We start from the raw sequence: 25,471 nt of genomic DNA on the forward strand, positions 1-25,471 counted from the left end.
GCACACTAAAAGGAAAGCGTCACGAGACAATTTGCTGAAACTTCCCTCATATGTAGAGAAACTATGTTTTCACCATGATTGTGAAAAAAAAAATTCAGTTATGGGGTTTCACGTGCCAAAACCACTGTCTGATTGTGGGGCACGTCGTAGTGGAGGACTCCGGAAATTTAGAGCACCTGGTGTTCTTTAACGTGCACCTAAACCTAAGTATACACGGGTGTTCTCCCATTTCGCCCCCATCGAAATGCGGCCGCCGCGGCCGGGATTCGGTCACGCTACCTCGTGCTCAGCAGCTCAACGCCATAGGCACCATGATTATGATGATCACGCCTGCTCTTTTGACCAATAAAGTTTATTACTATTACATCTTGATCATGCACGTCAATTATAGACAGATTTATAACAGCAACGTAAATGTTTTCCAAACGCAAGGAAACGGTGTTCTATCCACTGCGGGTGCACCGCAAGTTATGAGACCTTTGTGTCATTCCGTATGCCGTGTTAGCGTTCTTGAATTCGCGAGCTTATCGTATAGTGCGTACGCACGCTAAGCGATAAAGTTACTAAACGTGGCGGCACCCGTGTCTCCCGCTTTAGTGTGAACGGTCGCGATCGCTGGCTGCGCTCTCGATATCGCCGATCACCGATTAAACGGTGCACTAGGCTCTCGCTTCCTCTCGTCTCGCCCGAAGTGCGAATCACGATGAGCTTTGCAACCCCACTTCGGATGCGTTTCGTGGGTCCCGTGGCTCACCGTATGGCCGATGAGGCGCGTCGGCAGGATGGAAACGGCACCCCGGGTTTGCCAGTGCGTCTTGTGGCTTGGGCACGAGACGTCGCCACGCTTTCGTTTTCTTTACGTCTGCTGTTTCCCCCGCACCTTGATTAAACTGGAATTCTTTCTTAAGTCGCGCGTACACCTAGCTCCTGCAACGTGCTCGCGTCGGTCGTACGTGATGTCACAAGGCCACTTTCGATTGCGATTGGGCCTGATCCGGATTGAGCTCGATCCGGATCGAATGCTGCTAAACGGTCGCTTTGGATCGCGATCTTGCACGATTCGAATCCGGACAATCGCGATCTTGTTGATCGCGATTGTAGGCTTAGGACCATCTAGGTCTGAGAGATGCAGACAATCAGCCGATGATCGATTATAGCCTTACCCCCAATGACAATCGGAATGGCATGTCCTGAAAAAAAAAAGAAATGTCGCTTTCACCCGAAAGGCGAAACATCAATTGCGATAGCAAATTATTAGACATCTTTACGAAATAAAGACAGTAGTATTATCGGCCATGTAAACTTGTAAACATTCGTTTGCTAACTAAATTAACAATCTTCGTGTCACGCACGCACAGGGAAAGATGAATACGTCTGACTCGATGACCGCGGATACCCGCCCTCAAAACGCTGGCGTGACGAAGAGCGGCAGCAGCAGCGAGCGAATTGCCCTTCGTACTGGCTCTCGCTTGAATGCGAACTAGGCGTCGAGAACACAGCGCCCACGAAGTCATGAGCCTCGGGCGTGGTTAGGCTTCGTGTCCACTGCAAAAAGCTTTCGAGATAGGGCCCGCGCGGCCGAGAGAGAGTGAATATAAAATGTGGAGAGGAGGAGGTGAGTGCAGCGGCGCGGCCACGCTCAGCAGCGCCACATGGGGTCGCCTGCGGAATAAATGCCCCTCTTTCCCTCCACTACGATCCCCTCCCCCCTCCCTACTGCCTTGCGCGCGACATAACGCTGCGCATTAGAGTGTTAAAACACTCTACTGCGCACTTACTCCCTGCATTCCTCCCTTGCGTGCGAGAGATGGAGCGACCGTGCTCCTCGGCTTTCCTCGCATGCTTCACTCGCACCTACAGCATACGGCGCGCGGCCGCGATGTCAGCGCACTTGGACTTTATGCGCAACATCACGGTGACGCCGACGACGACGGCGGAAATGAGCCCGGAGTGTTCATATATTTGCTACCGCAATGAAGGGGCCCGAGACGGGGCGTGAGAGCGAGCGCACGGTGTCATTTTCATCGCTGCTGTTGCTGCTGCAGAGACCCCCTCCTCGCTTCGATGCGAACAACTTATCCGTACTCCCACGCAACGTGGCTAGACACTTCGCTTCAACTTTCTCGCACTATTGCAGCGCATAGAGAGAACGGTTCGGATGTAAAACGCAGGAAACGAGTTGTTGCTTCGCTTTCGGGGAAAAAGGAAAATGAAACTCATCTCGTAGCACTCTACGACAATGCTTCTCGTTCGCACCGTAAATCTCCCAGTCTACGAAGCGCGCGATTGAATCGCATCTTCTCTCTCTCGCTCTCTGAATACCTCGCACGAGGATAAGGGGTGAACAGCTCCGTGTTATTCCGATACTCGGAGTAGGCGCGGGCCGGTGAATTTCGGAGAAGAGCGTTTACGGCATTTCAGATTTGCGCGCGCGTTGTTGGCGCTTTCGCGAAATCCTTTACTTACCTTCGCCGAGGTGTGATCGAGTAATGCCTAAGCGCTTCTGCCTAAATCGTTCCCATACTCATCCGTCCGAATTCGCTCTCTTATCTTCGATAGTGAGTGCATCATCGTCCGTAGCTGTTTGATCCGAGTGGCTTACTCTTAGAATGCGATATTTTTTTTTTCGCACTTCGCTACAGCTCTTTCAAAACGGATAAAAATGCTAAGTATTGAATCCCGCTCAATCGTGATCTCTGCAGATTGCCTTGCGATGACAAATTTATTATTGAATGTTGTAATCAGTTATGTTTTTTTCGTAGTTGTTTCTAGATTAACTTGCGTACGCCCTAGTCCCAGCGCTACTGATGACGAATATGATGTTTAAACGCGGATCACGAGAATGGCCGGGGATAGTGTTGCAGTGTAACGAAATCACGGGAAAACGCAGAGAACGAGGCGAGTTAGGTGGAAGCGTTTGTTCCTTTTTTTTTGCCTTTTTTTTATTGGTTGTTCAGCGGCTGTATCACTAAGAACTGCGTCGGTATTTTTGAGCCAAATACATGCCCATATCGGTTCGTTTGTGAAGCGTTCTATTCACTAGTCTTATTCGAATTTCGGGAACAGTTCGAATGCGTCATCAAACGTTAGCTTTTGTTGCCTCAAGGTTAGCTTTGCCGCATAACAAGTTTTGTAACGGCGGTGCACGCTTTACAGGGTGATTGAAAACCCGGAAGGACATTTCTTTTCGGGTAATTAACTATGATTTAGCTCTCGTTATTATAGACTCTCAACGTTTTTTTTTTGTCTTGCCAGGTTTAGCTGAACACCTCGACTTCTCGTTCAACAGGCCCTAAAATAGTTTCTCTTTGAAACTGAGAACATACTGGAGTGCGTACGATGCCTTTTAAAGAATATGTTCTCGCAGAAAGCTTTCTTTTTTAAAAAAGGCCTAATAATAACACATTTACAAATAAAACAACGTTTACTTTCCCTATTCTTCATCAACGGTACATATCCTCTCTGGTTGAGCGCCGCCGTTAGCAATTCCCGGCATATGTATTGCTCCTTTCGTGCTTCTTCCTTCTTTACGGGCTGGAACGGCGGCAACCTTTCAAGACTGAGGTTTGACAAAGGGGCCAGAGAGCGACAAAGGAATTGAGAGAGGACGAGAGGGACGCGTTGACAACCGTCGCTTGTCGCTTCTCCGTTTTTCAGGTGCTTGGAAGAGTGTAAGGTTACTGTATAGACCCCCCCCACCTCTCCCTCGTTGAAGGGAGCCTGTACAGTTACTCCAGAAGAGTGTGCATGACAGCGCGATCTCTCGGTCAGACGTAACTAGTTGTCGTGAACATTCGGCCAATGGCCGGCGTTGAGCCGTTGCGTGGTTCAGTGACGTCATAGGCTCACGAACCGCGAACATTTTGTCACCGTTTTCAAGGAAACATTGCCGTTCCTTTTTTTAAGGGAACCTACGCGGATGTGATCCGCCGCGTCTTGTCATCAACCACCCTGGTGGGAACACGCAAGAGAGGCCGCCCGATGGCAGTTGTCATGACGGGCGAACCGAGATTAAGCTGTCGCCGGTCTGGACGTTTTGAGAAAGCGAACGTGTCCTGTTCGACAAATTAGGTTTGCTGCCGGAAGAAGGTTTCTAGCTGTAGCAAAACCAACTTGAAAGCGCAGAAAAAAGGAAGTGAGAGTTTGAAGGGAAAAAAAAACGTGTGGTGACAAAAACTTGAGTTAGTTACGTTATCGAGGACGAAGCCGCTTGCCTGGGGGTCGCTGTTGGCACACCAGCTGCTTTACAGTTTTAAAAGACACAAGCTTAGTGCGGGGGGAAATATAAAAGAAACGTGCTTGCTTTTTATAGTGCAATGAGCAGCAAGTACGAATAACGATCGAAAAAAAAAAAAAAGGAAACGAGCAAGAATGAACCCGTTATAGAGGCTCGTTGTTGGCGAACTTTTCCCGTATCCGCTCACCCGCTCGCCTTTTGCTTCGAGCTCGACTTTTTGAAGTTGAAAGCGGGGGCCAAGCTCTAACGATGCCGGATTGGTGCCTATTAAAAAGGGATCTGGTCGAACGTAGGCGGTGTGCGTGGCTGTAGCGGGCGTTGACAACGGCGTTTGCTCCTCGTGGGCGAACTCCATGCAGCTGTTTGGCTCTTGTGTTTTGGGGCTTGTGGAGGGGCGGGTCGGCAAATAAAGAGCCGCAGCGGCTGGATATCGTTCGATCATTAATTTCTTGCGTTGACCGTCGTCGTGAGGGACGCGGGCTTAGCTGTAGGTGAAAAATAAAAGCAACTTTAGGTGCGCATACCTCTTTCTCCTTTTATTTTTAGGATGTTGCGTTGTGTTTTGCATTTCGTTACCGCGCTGATTTTCTTGAAAGTGTTTTGTACGCCGTGCTTGACTGTTGTGATCGACGTTACTGGCTTATTTATGAACGGAAGAAGGGGTCGGGTTTATCTTTTCACAGCGCTGACGAGGGTTAGCTCAGTTTTAAAACGTCAGTGAATTTAGCCGTATAGAATTTGAGGACGCATATTGCGAATCCGATGCTAAGCGCGGAATTTTCGCTTAACGAATATAGTTTAATTATTACTCTGCTTCGGTACCGCGTTCGAGACGTGTGTGCCCAAAGTAGAATAATTAAATATATACGGAACCTCACGGCGAGGCGGACGTCAAGTGTTCGCTTGAAGTGTCAGAATAATTTCTATCGCAATGACACGGTAATGAGCGTAACATCATTGGTAATTAGCTAACATCAACTTCTTTTTGGCGTGCCAGTATAAGGTCCGTCCTCCTGGAGTAATCCGTCTGGTGCGACGTGGTTGCGCTGACACTTTTGCGGAAGTATGCTTCCAGACAAAAAAAAATTAAAAAAAAATCGGCAAGTGTTCAAGTATATACGTAGGTCAACACTCACGAAGAATGAAAATTCAGCGGCGAATAGGAGGTAAATGCGAGAGAAGTGCGTTTACGTTCCGTCGCTACTCTTTGAAGTGGTCCGTCGTTGCGTTCCATCAGGTGCAGTGTGTATATATATATATATATATATATATATATATATATATATATATATATATATATATATATATATATATATATATATATATATATATATAATATGACGTATATAGGCGCTCTGCCCCGTTGTCCTCTCTTGTGTGCTGTCTGTTATTTTTTGACGCCTTAAACATAGGTATAATGAATCAATACCATCTTGCCCAGCAAGAAGTTCTCTTGGAACATTTGGTGCGTGCAAGTTACATATGCACGTGTAGTTGGCGACGTCCGATGAAATCTAACCAGGGTCTATTGTGCGGACCACAGATCCACATACATGGTAGTCAGGTGAGCGGCTCGAACGTAGCCTCCCTATACGTGGTGTTTACACAGCTGATAATATTATGAATGTTCTGTATGATTGTCTAACCGAAGAATTGTCTCCACACTTCAATGTGATCGTCTCTGGCAGTGGATATCCCGTATGGCGATGCGGTGCTTCATATCATCGGTCTTACCGACAGATCGATTCATCAAGCAACCGATTGATCGAAATGTTCTAATCAATTCGTGCCTCTGCCCGTCCAATGCGTTTTTCAGACTTGGCTGAAGCGCACTCGCAATGACGTCACATTCTTCTTTTCATTTGATTCGATTTAGTACGCCGCGTAGTATGCGCACGTACGTACGCTAAAGCGTCAGGGCAAATTAGGGTGGCTCGATCGCGGGCCCGAGAGTGCGGAGCGTTCAGCATGGTTCCGAGTCTGGCAGCGGGAGCAGCAGGAGCGTCGCCGGCTGTTCACGTCGAGGGCTCACCTCAACTCGTGCTGCGTGGACGTGCCGGGACCAGTACCCGCTTCCACCGGCCGACCCTTTCGCGCCAGCCGTGGGTCGCGTCTTTCCCGAAGGACCTGCGAGAACGAATAATGCGTAATCTCGGTTAATTCGCGCGCTCTGTCGCGCGTGCGTAAAGAAAGCGAAAAGACGGGGGCGCACAACTCGCGCGCGTACGAAATGAGACCACCACCACACTCGCGATCATCGTCATCACCTCCGTCGCCATTATCGACGTCATTGCAGTCGTCATCATCTTCATGTTTCGTGTCTCTAAAGATATTTGTCGAATGCGTTTCACGAATTTCAAGTTTTTTCTAAACGCTGTGCGCTTGATACTGCGCAGCGTCCTTTCCTCGTCGGCGACCGGGACCACTGGTTCATTAATAATAATATTTGGGGTTTTACGTGCCAAAACCACTTTCTGATCATGAGGCACGCCGAAGTGGAGGACTCCGGAAATTTTGACCACCTGGGGTTCTTTAACGTGCACCTAAATCTAAGCACACGGGTGTTTTCGCATTTCGCCCCCATCGAAATGCGGCCGCCGTGGCCGGGATTCGATCCCGCGACCTCGTGCTCAGCAGCCCAACACCATAGCCACTGAGCAACCGCGGCGGGTCACTGGTTCATTGGCCTCTGATCTAAGGTGCCTGTCATGCCTGTCGTGCCTCTTGTAATGTAGCACTAGTTTCAGCCTTTTGCACGCGCTTGCGTCCTTGATGAAGTTGCTTGTTTTTTTTTCTCGTGTTCTTTCTGTCCTTCTTTTATTTCACGCGTTCATCGAAGCTGACAAAAACAAATAATATGTAACACCTGCTGATACTGCTTGTATAGACGCCTGCTTACCCCGTTTGATCCGACACGTCCGCATGTCGCACCTTGCTGATCTAGAGTTCTCCTCACGACTGCTCGGGACGTGGATGTCCCCCCACCCACTTTCCACCTCCTTTGAGTTTTGTGTCAACCTTCCCCACGCTTATGCGCATCTGCGTTTTCAGGCTGACGTCTTAAACGAGCTTTTTTTAAATTGCCTTTTCCTTTCTTCTTGCTTACTTTTCTGTCCCCCGCCTAATTTGTGACGCCTGCTCCAATTATCTCCCCCAATTACGTCGCCTTTGTTAGCCGCTACTGCTGCTGCGGCTGCCGCTGCCCTGCCCGAGGGTCATCTTTCTTAGCGTTCTATACTTCGTTTCGCGGCGGTCTGTAATTGCCTCCCTTACTGCCACGCCCACCTTATACGCACATGGCTCGTGCCCGTTTCTTTTTTTTTTCCCGCCTTCGGCTTCCGGTTGATCGGTGCACGCAGGTTTCGGGGGGGGTGCTCGCAGCCGCGACTAATCCCCTTATTCAGGAAAGCACCCAGGCGCGAAATGAGACGCTTAACCGGGCTGCTGTCCCAGTGGCATTTCTTATATAGTCGTCATATTTTTTTTTCTTTTGTACGTTAACCGGCCTCCCTCATCCGGGCCCCCCTCACCTCTCCCTTCTACCTATTGGATCTTTTGTGCTTCTGTCTCGACCACAACGGACGAAGGGGATGGAGAGGGCAGGCGTTCTATTATTACGTGGGGGTTTTTCTTCTCCCGCTACTTCAATTCTTTCTCTCATTCGGTCCTTGGACTCCGCGGTGCTTAAGAACTCGCGCTTTGGTGGCGTCCCGTTTACGATTACGCCGATCAAGCGTCACTAAAAATGATGCTCTCTCTCTCTCTCTCTCTCTCTCTCGCTACATACATATATATATATATATATATATATATATATATATGAGACCTCTGCTACGGAAGTTGGTGCAGTTGTGTTAGCGGTGCCTGGAGAACAAAAGCTTGCTTTTTTATTTTTTGCTATTTTTTGTATTCTTTCCCTCTGTGCGTCCGTGCGCGCGCATTCCCCCTAGCTGTCGAAAATAAAAATTCTCTCTCTTTCTTCTTAGGACAGATCTCATCGATCGCCGATCAATTAACTTTTCTTTTTCTTCTTTCTTTTCCTTCTCTGCGTTTACCTTTTTTTTTTTTTGGACGCTTCATTCAGCACTTGCGGCATCGCTCGCGCCGGTGCCCCTTGATCGGCCGGTTTGGTAAAACTGCTTAGACGCTTTATTTAGCGCGCAGGAAACTCGAATAAGATTAACCGGTCGCAGTCAATTTTTTTTTTCTCAGCCTACCGCTGCGTCGGCCGAGGAAAGGGGCTCGAAGTGCGAACTTACTTTTTACTAATTTGCTTCTAATGTCGAGACGAGCAAAAAAAAAAAAAAAAAAAGAAGAGGGCTAGAGGTTTATAGCCAATATTAGCTGTGGCGCTATTAAACACTAAACTAGCGTAATCGTCATCATCACAGGAGGATATGGGAAAAAAAAAAGGAAAAGTGATTGCTTCGGAACGCTTAAAAAGTGTATCAAACGAAGTTAACGAACGCAGGAATAAACGGCGGCCTTAAGAACAGGATTAAACAAAGAAAACGACTATCGCGTCAAGAGACGCTTGTTATACTGGTACATGTTATCGGCTAAACATTTTTTTCCCTGTGTTTTCTTTCTTCTATTCTACGGTCTACTGTCTACGTGGTATTTGTTGGCCGTGGTCGCGCATATTTTTTTTTTAATTGTGTCGTAGCTTGCCATTTCGTTGCTTTTGTATGGTTTCCTTTCGCCGGGGGGCGACGTTGTAATCCGTATTTGTTTTTCTTCTTTTAAAGTTCCTTCACGTTGTAGCATTGCTCGGTGTGGCGTTGCTATCGGAGCGTGTATGATTGGGCGGGTTCTACATTTGATTGCGGGAAAGGCAATTGCCATATCCGCCATATCCGTGTTTGTTAATGTTAGCTTCGGATACTTTTGAATAAAGCGTAACCGAGACAGAAAAAAAAGTGGCTTGCTCACGGCCTGATATCAACGCCGGATTAAAGGGCGAGCGCTATTCTCTAGGTATATATCCTATGGCGGGCCATGGAACTTGGTCGATAACAAGAAAACGCGAGTACAAAGAAAAAAATAAATGCTCAACTACCCGTAGGAGTGGTACTGAGAGGCCTAACCTTCAAGAGACGGGAAGATGGCAGTGTGGGTTAGATAGCAAACGGTTGTTGCTGATAGGCTAGTTGACATTAGGAGAAAGTAACGGGGTTGGACAAGTCCTTTATAACATTCAGCAGATTAGAGGTTAGGTTTAGCACTATTGGGCTTAATACAGTGATCGCCAAAGAAAGAGGAATCCACTCGAAGACGGCGGAGGGGAACAGTAGGCCACGGTTATGATAGTGTACGAAAAGCGGGTTTAATCGGCTGCTTGATGACACCTCTGAACTTGACAGCATAACGACGCTCAAAACACGGCCGAGACGAGAGTGCATAGACAAACATGGCGCGTGATAACAGCCAGTTTGATTCAGTTCCGACGTTGATAGATATTCCGAAAGTGCGCGCTTCATACACTGATGTCGAAACGATATTCGGAAGTTTGCAGGCATGTAGGGCGGAAGCGGCAGATGGAAGACAGAAATACTATCTCGGAGTTCGCTCCCAGTTAGTATTTATTCAGTTAGTGGCAGTTTTTAAAACGCGGGTGAAGGATATTCATTAGCTGAGATAAAACAGTTCGCAGCTGGACGGGTCACTTGATCAGCCTGGCGTGCAGCAGGTCCTGTTAGGAGTAACGGGATGATTGAGGAAGCCTGCTCGCACCAAAATTGCTTCTCTTGCTGCAGACAGCTTCTGCGGCCGAAGATCTCCCCGAAATGTCCGGTGTACTACGCAGCGGGCTTCAGTATGTATAGACTGACGATTACGATTACGACTTGCAAACGCCGGTAGGGTTGCGTCCTTGTTTCCAACTCGTTGCAGAGCTCTACGTCGCATGCGCGTCACACGGTCTGAGGGCTTGTGTCCCTATACTTGTTGCAGAGCTTATAGTTGGTTCGTACTTCTTATACGTCGAAAAAAAAAAAAGAACGCAGAAGCGCCGTGGAGAAACGACCGGAGAGGAAATGTGTCACCAGCCTCGGTTGCTTATAGTGGCTGGGGTGTTGGGCTGCTAAGCGCGAGGTCGCGGGATCGAATCGCGGCCGCGGGGCCCGCATTACGATGGGGGCGAAATGCGGAAAAACCCCGTGTACTTAGGTTTAGATGCACATGAAATAAACCCAGATGGTCAACATTTGTGCAGTCCCCCACTACGGCGTGCCTCATAATCAGATCGTGGTTCTGGCACGTAAAACCCCATAATTCCATCTTTAGAAGATGTATCGTCACTAGGAAGCTCACGCTCTCTCCCGCCGGGCTGTTTCTTTCTTTCTTACTTTCTATCTATCTATCTATCTATCTATCTATCTATCTATCTATCTATCTATCTATCTATCTATCTATCTATCTATCTATCTATCTATCTATCTATCTATCTATCTATCTATCTATCTATCTATCTATCTATCTATCTTTTCTTCTTTCTTTCTTTTTTTTCTTTCTTTCTTTCTTTCTACTTTCTTTTTCTTCCTTTCTTTCTTTTTCTTTCTTTCTTTCTTTCTCGTCCGACCGTCGTTTTGCATCTTTCGCACCGCACGAAAAACTCGCGTGCCTATACACCTCGCTGCCGCATATATATAATCGGGCGCTGTCGCCGCGTTCGTTCTCCGTCCGAGAAGAGATGCGGGGCTTTGCGTGTGAGACGTTTATTTTTTCAGACACGACAGTGCACCCAACTACGCGTCCTTCACCCGGGGTCCTCCCTATAATGAGCCTTTGCATACAGCGGCCTGATTTGCGTAAACATGGGACGCCTCGTCGCCGCCGTCGTCGGCATTGACTCCTGCGTCGAGAAGGACGTGAATGCTCGATCCGCGTGCATTGTCGGGCGGGAGACGCGCGTGCTTATCTGACACCTATCTGACCGCGTGTGTGTGCATATATATATATATATATATATATATATATATATATATATATATATATATATATATATATATATATATATATATATATACATACACACTTGGGATTGGCTGGGGCTGCGCTCATCGCTCCCATTGTTCGCACGTGTATGCCGTGCGCCTCATTGTAATCGCAACCACTTCAATTAAGCTCGTCTACGAAGCCGAGGAATGCACATAGTCGAGAGTCTTTAATGCCTTGAAGCACATAGCGCCATATGGTGGAGGCTTGGCGTATCGACAAAGGCGGTGGCGCGTGCGCATGGTCGGCCCTCGATTACTTCGCTCAAAGAAGACACGCCGTGCCCAAACAATTATCTGTCGCGAGCGCCCGCGCGGGTCTGTGGCTTATGGGTTGGCGCTGCCTTCTCTCGACCGTGCGCATGTGTAACTAATGTGTATTTCTTTTCTTTTTTTAAGCCACTGTGCGAGCTTTTCGACGTTTGTACTTTTTTTTTTGTCGTTCCTACCTCGCGTTCGTGTTGGCACGCCTGCGGGTTTAGTAACAGGAACCTGTACCATTAGTAACGGGAACCTTTACCATTAACAGGCCTGTACCTGGTATCATTTTTTTTTTGTTCTTGTCACGAAACCAGAGCGGCGAGGCTTTTGGAATGTTATTCTAGCAGTCCACGTCGACTTAGTCCTTGCCTTTAGTGTCCCTTTAATGCGAGCGATGATGTGTCCGTTGTGCGAATACCGTTAGGGGAATCCAGCTTAAGGCGCTATAGGAAGGCGAGTCGAATTAAGCGCGCTAGGAGAGGGTCGTTCGAGACGGGGTAGGTCGTCTGACGCGGTGCGTGCAAGCGCTGGCGTGTCGCATCGAGGGAGAGAAGGTAATTGAGACGGGGCTTCCGGCGATGTTCTTATCCTCTACTCAACGGCAAGACGTACTCGCCGTATGTGGGTTACCGTTTGTTTCGGTCGGATGACGACGTACGACGTTCAAGCGCCTTCACGTGGGATGAGTCATAAACTCTTCCGACTTGTTGCCGGTGTAAAAAAAAAAAAGAAAGAAAGTGCAGGATCGGGTTGACGTGCCAGACTACTCCGTCGTGAGCTAAAGATGGTGTTATTGGATCCTCGTTCTTTTACAGGGCTTTCGCCATTAACTTGACGTTGTTATTGATGTATGCGTGCTATGACTCTTGCGTAGGTTTGCTCATCTTTTTTTTTCTGTCTTTTTCATGGGCATTCGTCATCCTTCCTGTCTCCGAACGCACATTGTCCCTGTCCATCAATGAAGGTAAGAGAAGTTCTGCATGTGTTTGTTTTGCGTTCATAGACGAGAGCTACCCACGGTGTAATTAGGCGACCAGTATTTTCTTCGGGACAGGCGAAGCCAAGTGGCTCGATCGGCCGCGGTAAACGCAGATGTTCATATGGTGACATGTTTAAAGAGTTGGTCGGATTAAAATTTAAAAAGAAGAGAAAAAAACAAAAAGACGACGCGTGCGAAAAAAAGCAAGAAAGAAATATCTTGTTATGCTTCCCTGTAGACCCTGGGAGTGCCGTTTCGCACGCCTTTGCTTTCAGGTGACGACTGTAAACTAAGTGGCCTGTTAGTGCAAACGACCCGGTTTTTGCGTGAAAGAAGTTTTTTTCGCAGTTATCACGACGGGCCGGCGATTCGCGAGAAATTGGTTCCTCGAAAAAGGTGCGCACTCTCATCCACAATAGTACGTGTGTATTAACTCTATATGCTGGGCGTGGTTTCCGCAAGGTTGAGTTGTAAGTCGTATAATTGGCTCGCAAAGAACTGGCGTGCTCTCAGTCGTTTCGAAGGGGCCCCGAACCACTCTTTATCGAAGACGGGAAATGCGCTCGGCGTTAAAATAGGCTATTTCAGAAACACTTCGCCGCAAGAAACGTATTTCAATGCGTTCAGCAGAAGCGGAGTTATTGGCCATCAAACAGGGCCTTCGCGGTGCTTCCTCTCCTTGTTCGATGCCTCGCGCAGCGAAGGCTGCGGCGGAGTGGGGCGTGCCCGCCTTCTAAATGTCACCGTGGCGCGCAGTTCAAATTCGATTTTGGATACTTCCGATTTCGGCGCCTACGTACGCGCCAACCTAAAGCCAAACTATAGCCAACCTAAAGCCAAACTATAGCCAAACGCGGTTGTCCTCAGCGAGCCGCAGTGCGCTTGGCCGGTGGACTCGTCGCGGCAGCCCGCGGTGGCCGCGGTATCTACGCTACGTGGCCCATGGCCTCCGAGATTAACCCCGCGCGCGTGCTGGGGTGATCTCGGAGGCCATGCGTATCCTACCGCAGCCACATGCAACTCGTATATGTGCAGCGTTTGCCTTGTGCGCGACAGGGCTTGAGTGCGTGCTCGCGCTCATGTGCTACAGTGTGACTGTGCTACGTGCTGCGGACTAGCTTTGTCCTTCACCAGCTCCACCGACGGATGATAGCCACGTCCAAGTTGCGCATTTTTTGAAGCACTGTCAATCAGTATGGCCGAGGCGTGTAACTACAGGAGCGTCCAGGAGTCTGACCTTAAATTTCGCGTGGTTCGAGACTAGTTGAGCGTTCGAAACTAATCAAAATTAGCGGGCCTCCAGGGCTACGACACCGATAAGCAGGGTGGCCAAAGTTTAATTGCTACGCGGGCGGCCGCGGCCGAGAGGAAGCAGACGATGGTCGGCTTGTTCCGGAAGTACGTAGTTAGTACCGAAATTCGAAAGCACATTTTCGTTTACTTCCACCTGTTTATTGAACTTCGTGAATAAATATACGCTGTAACACTATAGGAACAAGCGCACTGATCCAAACACCCTTCTTGATTAACGTCGTCCAGAAGAGAATGCGGAGCAGGCTTCTGTTGAAAAGAGAGCGTTTGAGAGGACGATGACCTTGCACTCCGCTTACGAACTCCACGCGCCGCGTACGACAGCAAAACTTTGCTGAGATGTTCGCAGCAACGTACGCAGTCCGCCGACTATGTTATTTCACCAGGCCGGAGGGTCGGTTCAGTACTCGTTTAAAGTACCTCTTGTATCACAAATCTCTTGGTAAAAGGCTACGCCCTTTACTTGTAGCTGATATTGAAGTCACGTTCTGGCTCAGCGAAAAAGAAAGTAAATCGAAAGCTTTTTACGACAGCAGTTCAGGAGAAAGACGGTGGTCACATTGAATCACCTTGAGTATATGTACCCTACAAGAGAACGGCCTGAAAGCTCTGCAAGTTCCGGAGAAAGCAGCATCTATACTTAATTCTGTGAGTCGTGCGGCAACTCGCGCATTATACGCCACTCTATCGATATCGCCGCGTTAAATTCAGTTCCTCCTACCCTTACCCTCTAGTAACCGTCAGTGACCGATGGACTTCCTCGTTACGGCGGCGGTCTCAGCGTTCTGCAGACCGTAGCAAAAAAGATCTCGTCATTTTTCTTGGCGTGTACACTCATTTGTAGTTTTCTATCGGGGAGACCGAGAACGAGATCGAGAGAGAGACAGCGCGACTCTTTTTTTTCTTCTAGCTATAGATGAATCGTAAATGCGCCGAGTCCAGCGCACATGTCAGCGCAAGTGGTCATCGTCGGGTGTCATCATTATGCGACTTCTTGCGGAATTCTTATCCCCTCCTTCTCAAGAAACACCCTTTCTCTTCCCTCCTCTTTTAGGGATCGACTCCGTTGCGGTACTGTTTTGTCTTCGGTACGTGTGTCAAGTGTGTTATAAATAAACTGTAGTTTTTTCTTGCCCTTTTCGTCCTTTCCTCTCCCGTGAACGCCCCCCCCCTTTCTCTCTCACCCACGCGCTTTTTATGCCCTTCGCTAAGGGATCAACTCCGTTGCGGTGACATTTTACTCTGTCTGCGTGCGAGAGTGTTATAAATAAGAGATGTGTTTCTCTCCTCCTTACGTCTCCCGTTAGAGCCGCGATGGGGAACGCGCCGATCTGAGTTCTCCTTTGGATCGACATCCCCCTTTCATCTTATGCTTTCGACTGCGTTATATACGAGAACAAGGAAAGCAGGGAGGGAAGGGCGATGTCCCTGTAAGGAGGTCAGGGTTCTCGGGCGGCAGCCCGAAAATCCTTCTCTCGAATCTGTCAAGATCTAATGAGCTCCTCGCGTCTTCGACGCTTTACTTTATCCTCGCTCGCGCTTCCCTTCCTTTTCTTCTTCTCCCCATTCTGATTTTGTCTTCGAGGAGAGACGAGGTCATTTCTTCTCCGTGTCCGATAATGAAAACGATGTGCGTAATGGCTGACGCGGCTCAGAGAGAGATTTATGTCCCCACCCTCCCTTTTTTTTTACCGCAACTCGATGTCTCTCTACGTGCGTGTTTTTCCGAGCGGCGTCTATCGAAAAATTGAGGGAAGAAAAATAAATACGGGGGAAAAATATAGGGAGAGCCGGGACATTTTTCTTGATCGCCCGAAGGGCCCGAGTCGACGACATTGAATTGTCGATCTCCTCCGCAACCTCCTCCTCCCCGTCCCCCCACTTTGAACCGCGTTGTAGTAGTCGTCCTTGTCGTCGGTTCGTTGTCGCTTTAATAAATGGGTCGGTCGCCTCGCGTCTTAAACCGAAAAAAAAAGTGCTGACGAAGGAATAATTCTAAGGGAGAAGAAACGAAGAATGGTAAAGTGGGAAACTTGGGGAAACACCAGTGGCGAAGGGGAAAGTCATCGCGAAAGCGGGATGAAGGTGGGGAAGGATGGGGAAATATTATATTTGACATGAACTAATAGAAAAGGAAGCGAGTTTTAGGAAGAGTGAGGGGAAAAAATTGGGAAAAAAAGAAGACAGTCAACCGCCATTTTCTTTTTAATTTAGCGAGAAGTGAGAAAAATGAAAAGTACATTGTGATTAAGCGATAGAAATAAGCTCGCCGGACTGCGTGTAGAGTGCGACGCGAGGGAACGCTCGACTGATAGGACGAAGGTGAATAAATGTATCCGGAAAAAACAAAATTGATATCACAGAAAAGGAGCAGGAGGGGGGTGAGGCGGGGTGGAGAGGGTCGTGGAGCGCAGATGGAAACGTGAGCTGCGACAGAAGGCGCCGTCTTTATCGGCTCCCTGAACGTTTAAGCGCCGAATCTACGCTGCTGCTACACATGTAGAGGGTTATAGTTGGACTGGAGGCGCGGGTTTGGTGTCGAGTTGCGGTTCCCGGCCGTTGCCGAGCCAGCGTTATTTGAGTACGCGGGAATAGAAAAAAAAAAAGCAAGACTAGCAGTTTTAGCGGGGAAACGGAGTAGAATGAGTTAGAGAGAGAATGAGTAAGACGATGATGTGTGGGGTCTGTGACGGCGCACGGGGCAATAATGGCCAAAGAACGCTAGGAAATGGTGAGAATAAACAATGAAAGTTAGCGAAAAAGAAAAAAAGAGGAGTGGAAGGATTTCTTACTGCGAATCGCCGTTCGTTCATTCGAGTTTCGTTCGTATTTAAGGAAAAAATCTTTTTGCTCTGTGTCTTTTGTTAGGTCGGTTTATTGAGTGTTGAGCGATCTCTGTTGGGGCTTGTGTGAAGAATAAAACGGCGTTGGAGGGCGCACACGAGGCTTAACTTGTCGAGAATCGACACGAATTGTGGCTTATATCACTCTCGGTTCGGTTGTAGTCGCAACGGCGGCATGCTGCGTAAAAGAATAAAAATTGTCCAACAATCAACTATCAACCATTATTAAGTTCATCAATCAACCCTTAATTACCCGCCGTGCTGGCATCAGTGGCTCATGGCGGTGCGCTGCCGAGCACGATGTTGTGGGCTCGCGATGCCACGCCGCGGCGAACGCATTTAGACGGGGGCAGAAACTTGCAGAATACGAAAGCTCTCGTGTTTATCCCGATTTGGAGGCACGCTACCCTAAAACTGCGGGGGACGTATTCTGGGACGATCACTTTCGGCGATGGCATATCGCTTTCGCGCGACGCATGCCGCTCGACCTGCAGCTGATTGGCTCATCCGGTTTCGCTGCAACCAGCCAGTAATGGCGCTCTGAATGGTGATATCGCCGAAATCGAGCTGCCGAGAATACGTCCCCGAGATGATCAAAATTAGCCCGCAGCTCCTCGCGCATTAAAACGTAATCACGATTTCCTTGTGCGTTCGGTGTACGCTATACGTTGCATTCTTTGTAAAAGTTTGCAAACGCGCAAATTGTTAAAAAATACTTGGAAGGAAAGAGCGCTACAATGGCGCTGACTAAAAGAAGACCATGTTCGACGGAGAGGCGCTGTCCGTCTACAGCGCCTGTCCGTCGTACATGTTCTTCTTTTAGTCCTTGTCTTTGAGCGCTTTTTTCTTCAAACATGTTAAACCAACTGGCCCACATCAAGCGTCTGCTCCGAAAGATACAACTACAATATGCACTTTGCTTTTGCTTGTTGCAACGCCAGGTGGCGTCAAGTCGCAGGGTCGGCTTCCAGACGGCGTTCCTATTGCTGGAGCTCGGAAGCTTCCGCTCGTAGCAGACGGCGTATATACTGGTCTTTTTAAAATGCTGACCAGAATCGCAACACACCCACTGTTTCCTTCTCGGTGGTGGTAATTTTTTTTTTGTTTTACGCGCTGTCGTTATCGCTGTCGTTGTCGAGCGCGCGCACTTGTCGACAACAATCCTCTTACTCCGCGGGATCCGGAGCGCGCGATGAGAAAGGATTGGCCGGAAGCTGCGCGACACCTACAATGCGAATCGCTGCACTCCGGCGTTGCCGGGGTTACGTGTACGGCACAGACACTGAAGCTTGTCTTCACACTTCCAGAGCCTTTTCTTTTTTCTTCTTACGCGTGTGCTGCAGCTGTAGCCGGGGAAGAGGCAGCGTTTTTTTTTTTTTTCGCAGATAAATCACCTTCCCGAACTATATATGGCGCTCGCGAGTCGTCGCAGCTCGCTAAATAAAGCGAGATATACGCCAGACCATTACCGCCGTATTGCTCTATAAATCTCCTCGAACAATCGCGTCGGCCGTGGTCGAGTGAACGAAAAAGATAATAATAATAATAATAAAAAAAGAATCGGGACCTAAAAGAAATAGTCGAGAAAACGCGGAAATATGGCGTTTCTCTACACGCGATCGCGCCGGTGAGCGGAACTTGCGGCCTTGGGAAAAAAACAGCGCGGTTGGCGGTTCTTCCGACGTTAGCGTTATAAGATGCATCGTTAATCTTCGGTAATTTTCCGTTTCTTTACGCCTACGGCGCCGGTTCTATTGAATTGCCGGTGTGTAAATATACGAGTGTGAGTTGGGCGGGCGTCGTGTCTGTGCGAAAGAACGGAGTCTAATGGAAAAAAAAAAGAATTTCGATGTTCGGAACGAACAATCGTAGCGGCTTTACACTTGCAGCATCGCGAAGGAGGTTCCACTGGCTGTTCCGAGTACGTATGTTATGGTTAGCCTCGCTGTATACGCTCTCGAAGCTGAAAGTTGTTGCTCTTTCTTACTCTAGCGCAGCTTGTAGTAGTGGTTCGTGGTTCCGGTCGTTCGCGTATAATCGAAATATGTGGCTACCGAGAAAATATGTTTTTCGCGCGTGGTGGGCGTCGCTCTCCGCTCGACAATTTTTGTGGGCGGCTTTCGTATTCACGCGTATTATCGTTTGTGTCCCGTATAGTGTGCTGGTCTCATTTGAAATACATGGATTACTGCGCTGAGTAGTCAGAGACCGTTCAATGTTTAGAGGAAGCTTTAGCTCGGGTGCTCCTAAGTACAATGTATAAAGAAGAATTCGTTTTTCTCGGCAACCACTGCACCAAACTTAATGAAGTTTGTTGCATTTAAAAGAAAAACTTAGTCTGGCTTCGAATTTTTGATCTAGGTCGTCATTTTTTTTACTGAACATTAGCGAAAATCGCACATTTTCATAAAACGAAACTATCAAGTTTACAACTGCGTAATTCAGCAATGAAAAATTATATCACAATTCTTCGAATTGCATATCATAGTACATCTAAAGCGGACGAACTTGATATGTTGCACATGAATCTCAAAAAGTTTAGTAATGTGTAAATGCAGCTTTTGCAGAACCCTTGTACGCAACGTAACAAATACACGTAATATATAAATTGACATATTGAATTTGTCCGTTTAATGATCTAATCGATGCCGTTACAAAACTGCGATATCTATTCTTGACGGAGAGCTATTAATTTATAAACTTCGTGCTTCTATTTTTTTCTAACTTTCGCATTTTTGAAGATTCTTTCGACAAATTGCAGGCCCTAGATGGAAATTCCGCTTCCTTCAGTCACAAGAATTCAGTTTTCTCTCTCAAATAAGAGATCCATTAACATCGGTCCAGGGGTTATTTCAGAAAAGCGTTTTTGCCTTTTACATGTGTTAGAATAGGCCGCGTCGGAGCTGGGCCCGAGCTAGAGCTTCCTCTTAACTCTGAATTCTCGGCGAACGGAAGTATTTATGCGCACTGTTCGAGGTGTGACGTACGGTTTTTTAGGGCATTGTAGAAAAGTATCACAGAATTGGCCGTCCGTTATCCGAATAGCCTCAGTGGCACACTCCGGGTGACACGCGCAAAGGCTGCTGGGAGCGGCTGTTTGAGAATGACGTCGACTGTTCGCTACCCTCGCCTTTTTGAGTGCGTCGCAGGCGTGCCTCGTTCCTCCAGGCGGCATTAGGCGCTTTACTGCGGATCGCGAGGGGGGGGGGGGGGGAGGTGTTAAACTCGGGTTAAATAAAGTGGGGCGAACAGATGGTATGCATGAGTCAGTTTCTGATGGTATGCACGAGTCAGTCCACGTAAGCCGCATAAGTTTAGTCGGGTAAACGTCGCCGTACTGCCGATACAAGCAAACTTCGACACCACGAACGACCAGGCATGGCAGTACTGAGGTGAAGCACACCCGAAGCGAAAACGTTCGTTCACCTGCGTTGTGCGGCCGAATGCTTCGTATCAGCGTAGATTCTCCCACGCGACGTCGGATCTGCATTATCTTTCTTTTGCCTGTCAGCGTCTGTGTGAACATAACAGTTAACTGCATGGCGGGTTCTTTAGAATAAGTGGAGGGGCATTAGATGACGTGATGAGATTGGCAGAAATTTCGGATTCCCTTCACTCCGTACCGAGGTAATCGGAGATTTTTCGGAGGGGTCGTTCTCCTACGGCCAACCTAACTTAACCTAACTAAGACGACGATAATGAATCCTCGCTTGCGTAAGTTGCACTGGAACGCAGTTTAGTACGCACAGGCCTAAGAATGGCGGTGCGATATCGGCAAGCAAGGTTAACAGGGGGCGGCAGACTCCGAGATAAGCGAGTAAGTATAATAAAAGGCGGAGGTCGAGAATCTTTCTGGTCCCCCGACATTGATAAATGGAGGCGTTGGAAGTTTTTCGGGCGCCGCCAGCGTACTCTGGTTGGGTCCTACTTTGTTACGTGTTTTGCTTCTCCGTGCTTCTCATATTGAATCGTTGTTTCTCTCTCGACGTAATTTCTTCCATCTGTCCTCGTTTTGCCTTTTTCTCTTGCATACATAAGTGTTTGGAATCCCCCGCGGGCCACTTCGCTGAATAGCTGCAGTGTGAAAGAAGGCAACGGGTCAGCGCGTTTGTAGGTTCCTCAAAAAGGCCCATGCTTACGACGCCGCCGGAACGCGGGAGAGTAAGAAGAAAATGCGTAGAAGTGATTGCACCATTGATCGTCTGCGTCTGCGCTCTCATCTGTTTATGTCAAAATGGCGCCTCAGAGCAGAAGATGCTAGCAGACGACCACTCGCTCGTGCGCCATCTTTCTTGCGCGTTTACCTGCGTACTATTTGCTCTTTTTGCTGTTTTGTTGGCTGCCGGTAGTGGTGCTTGTGATGAGGTGATTTCTGTTGTTGTTCTTTTTTGCTTTTGTTGTTGTTGCACTATTAATCGTATGCGTCTACACGCTCGTCCGTTTTTGTCAGAATAGCGCCCTGGAGCGGAAGAATCTAGCAGACGAACACTCTTGCGCCGACCTCTGCATGTTTATGGTTATCCGCGTGCTATTTGCTCCTCATGCCGCTGCATCTGCTGCTGCTTATGTTGACGTTTCATGCGATTTTCTTTTGTTGTTGTTGATGCTTCTTTTTATCTTAATTGTATTTACGTAGCCGCAATACTTGCGCTTGTTGTTCTTGCCGTCGTCGCAATTTTCGCCGTGTGTTTATTTGTTTGTTTATATTCCTTCCCAGTGCTGTTCTCAATACACGTTTCTTTTTCCTTTTCGATCCCGCGATCCGTCAATGTTGAGCTAGGTTTCCCGAGCACCGATTTGCGTATTCCTGACATGTAAAACGCCGCTGCCCCACGCTGTACGCGTCGCAAAGTCGCTTCTAGTTTCGTTCGTTATGTCGATTCATATATTTTTTTTTTTGCTATGCCCGTGGTCTACTTTCTTATGCTGTCCAGAGGCGGTGGTGATAAATGCTTCGTCCGTTCATTTGTCGAAGCGAACGTTGTTGCTAGCGCTTCTAAACTTGTATTCGCGAAGACTTGTTCGTTCGCTTTTCTATTTCCTCGTCGTCGAGTGTAGATTTGTGCTCCCCGAACTTATCGAGTTGCACCGCGAGTGGCCTTCCATTGAAGTGGAGGCGAGCTTTCTCTCAGCGGGGGTAGGGGGGGGGGGGAAATGATAGGGGGGAAAGTAAAATTTTTAGTAAGCGTTTGCGTCCTTTGTACTTATTTTTCCGTTTTCTCTACTTTAGGCTGAAGAGGTGACAACTGCGATTTTCGGACCGAACGCAGATATTACGTCTTTCGGTGTGCCGTGCCTTGCGCGCCGAATAAAACGTAGCCCAGCCGTCAGCAGCACCGAGAGCCTATAAGGTAGGGCCACGTTGGCTTTTACATCGGACAACAACGTTGGTCCTACATGGGCTCCGTCTTTCCGTGGCCTACTTGTGATCGGGCCTTTGCCGGAAGAATTGCGTAGTACGCACGCGCTTAGTATCTTGGGGCGAAAGTAATTAGAATACCGCGGGGATATACGTACACCCTAGCTTTGTTTAACTGGCGTTGTCTGCAGTATGTCGTCAGGTGGTGGGCTCGCTTTCTCTGTTCTGTTCTCTGGCGGAAGGTGGAATTTCTGACGTGATGATACCGGAGGTATCATCACGAGCGTACTGAGCGCATAAAAAATAGTAAATGGCACTATCGTAACCGCGGAGCTTGTCTTGAGAGTCTGACACTTGGAGTGCAGCCTCCGGTCAAGGCCTCTAGGTGCCGTACCCGCTCGCTGTAAAGACAAGAAAGTGGGATACGTATCATCTCAGCATGCCCTACATTCAAGATATGGTGCAGGATTCGGTGTGGCTTTTTTTTTTCTTCTTCTCTGGAGTTCTTTAGTTCTAGCACTAACTGTGAAACCGTAAATTTAGGCACTCAAATATGCGTACCTTGGTTCAGCAGCACAGTGCTGTGTCGCTCTAGGCAGAGGTGAGGGGGCGCTCTATGCCACACGTGCGTACTCGCGTAAACACACACACACACACACACACACACACACACACACACACACACACACACACACACACACACACACACACACACACACACACACACACACACACACACACACACACACACACACACACACACACACACACACACACACACACACACACACACACACACACACACACACACACACACACACACACACACACACACACACACACACACACACACACACACACACACACACACACACACACACACACACACACACACACACACACACACACACACACACACACACACACACACACACACACACACACACACACACACACACACACACACACACACACACACACACACACACACACACACACACACACACACACACACACACACACACACACACACACACACACACACACACACACACACACACACACACACACACACACACACACACACACACACACACACACACACACACACACACACACACACACACACACACACACACACACACACACACACACACACACACACACACACACACACACACACACACACACACACACACACACACACACACACACACACACACACACACACACACACACACACACACACACACACACACACACACACACACACACACACACACACACACACACATGCGCACATACGTACTTACGTACACACGCACACACACACAAACGTGCGCACATGTGAAGTTGCAGAAAGGCTCACAGTTCTACTCCAGTTCATCTCACTCTTTCTTGTCTAACTGATGCGGAGCTCGCAAGAAATGTGTTCAGGCAAAAAATGTTTGCCCACGAAGCGGCCTGCACTCTTTCTCAACCTCACTCATTTTGCTTGTTTATTTTTAAACTGCTTCTTCGTCTCCTTACGTTTACTGTAAGGGTTGGGGTCGGGCATTTAAAGAGGGGCAGCTATCCCGTGCCCACGCTAAGGACGTTGTTGAAGGGAGGAGCACGTTCTCATCGAGAACGAGGAGTACAAATATCTACACGAAGATCGCAGAACTTTACGTCTCGTGGGTCTAGCATGACCGAATTGAAGCACACTGAGGAGCCTCAAAAGTCCGCTCAAGTCCCCTCTGCCCTCCCCAGATCCCTAGGCCAGGGAAATCTGCAGCCCCACCTTCGTCCATTCGGAGCGTCCAAAGTCGTCGAAGGAACCTCGTTGAGGGCGAGGGTGCACACACTCAATCCCGCATCTTTGTTTACTGAACACACAGTAAGGAGGGGAGCCTCGTAGACGGGGATTTTCACGCTTGACTCAAGCTTGCGCGTCTTGGTTCCTGGGATGACCCAGCAGTTAACCGGAGCGTCGGTCAAACGACCGTGGCTTTTACCGGAGTCCATGAGGAAAACGCCTTATAACACCCCTTTCCAAGAGTTTTCTTGCTCCCACTGTTCCGTGATGGCGACAGTGAACCAACAAGCAACACTCGATCTGCCAAACGTTTCTCGCCTTGCCGTCGCCGCAGGTGTGTGCGAAGGGGACGCATTGCTAGCTTGGCGAAGCGATTCGTCGCAGTGGTGCAGGAGAGGCTAGAAGGTCACTACCCCTCCCGGCTCACCGACCGTAACAGCCCATTGCAACAACAACAACAACAACAACAACAAAGAAAGGCTGGTCGTTTGACTTTGTCTCCATGATCACCGGCCGAGATCGTTCGAGGTCTGGCAACTTCCTTCTTTGTGCACTGCATTTGATCGGAAAGATTACGGAACGACCCTGACGTTCAGCCAGCGTGAACGCACATCTCTTTGTCGTTTTGTTCTGCTATAGGTATGCTTGTTTGTTTATTTCGTCTTCTTCTTATCAGCCGTGCTGAAACCGCGATGACGACGTCTTCATTTGTGAAAACGCAGAAGCGGTGTGCCTTTTGATCTTGTTTGAACGATCGATTTTCGCGACGCAGGCTGTGCGCGCGACGGTTGTGTGGAGTTGTGTGGAGAGAGCGTTCGTACGCAAGGCGATTGGAAAAGACAGACAAAAGAGAGAGAGAGAGAAGAAAAAATATGTATACAGAGAACGACAGAACCATTCGGCATGGTATCGTGCGGGGCGAGACGCCGAAACAAATCGCATACAAACAGCGTAGCGTGATAGCAAAACGCGCACGGCTTCACGTTTGTAATCAATCACGCTTGCGCGACTTTTCGAAACTCGATTTTTGAAGGCCCTTCTTCTCTGGGGGGGGGGGGGGGGCGGAGGCAGTGTACCGGCGGGGGGCGCCCGACGCAATATATGCATACGCACAGTTGACTTGCTCGTTCGTTTTCTATAACCATCGGAGAGCGGTCGTGATTTCTTTCTTTCTTTCTTTCTTTCTTTCTTTCTTTCTTTCTTTCTTCAGTGTTCGTGCTTTTTTTTATGTTAAGGTACTCTGACGCTTTTTCTGCTTATCTTAGCTTCGTTTAAGCTCGTTTGTTTCTTTCCCAGATATCTGTTGTGCTGCCTTCTTTATGCCTGTTGAGTGTTTCTAGGTTTCATCATATCGCGTCAGTCATTCAAGCGTATAGCTGTCCTGGCGAATTATGCGCTACTATTTTGCGTACGTGTAAGGAATGACCTGGCGGTTGTCTACCTATCTGCTTGAAATTGAACGGCGGTAACGTACATTTAGCGTTTCCGTTCTTTCTGCTTTGTTCTTGGATGTATTGCTACAGTTGCAGTTCTCGTTCTTCTTGGATATATCTTTTCGCTTTTCTTTCATTCTTGTTCTCCCTGCTGCGTAACAGTTGTGGCGATTAGTCCAGAAGTGCACGAAGACGCGAAAGCAGGTCAGGCGCATAAGCGTAAGCCAGAGAGAGGCGTAACCACATATTATGCTC

The 25,471-nt window shown here is 48.4% G+C and overlaps 2 protein-coding genes across 2 annotated transcripts in view; one reads left to right on the forward strand and one right to left on the reverse strand.

The window, feature by feature from the left end:
* The window catches only part of LOC142588871 (uncharacterized), a 517,173-nt gene that overhangs the window by 220,876 nt on the left and 270,826 nt on the right, over nt 1-25,471 (forward strand). The window lies entirely within an intron of this gene.
* Nucleotides 1-25,471, reverse strand: part of LOC142588327 (XK-related protein 6-like) — a 277,150-nt gene that overhangs the window by 105,847 nt on the left and 145,832 nt on the right. The window contains exon 2 of the mRNA XM_075699937.1: nt 6,270-6,364. The gene's annotated coding sequence lies outside the window, so the exon portion shown is untranslated. The remainder of the gene's footprint in view (nt 1-6,269; nt 6,365-25,471) is intronic.

This window comes from Dermacentor variabilis, chromosome 7, assembly GCF_050947875.1.
Source record: "Dermacentor variabilis isolate Ectoservices chromosome 7, ASM5094787v1, whole genome shotgun sequence".
Taxonomy (NCBI): domain Eukaryota; kingdom Metazoa; phylum Arthropoda; class Arachnida; order Ixodida; family Ixodidae; genus Dermacentor; species Dermacentor variabilis.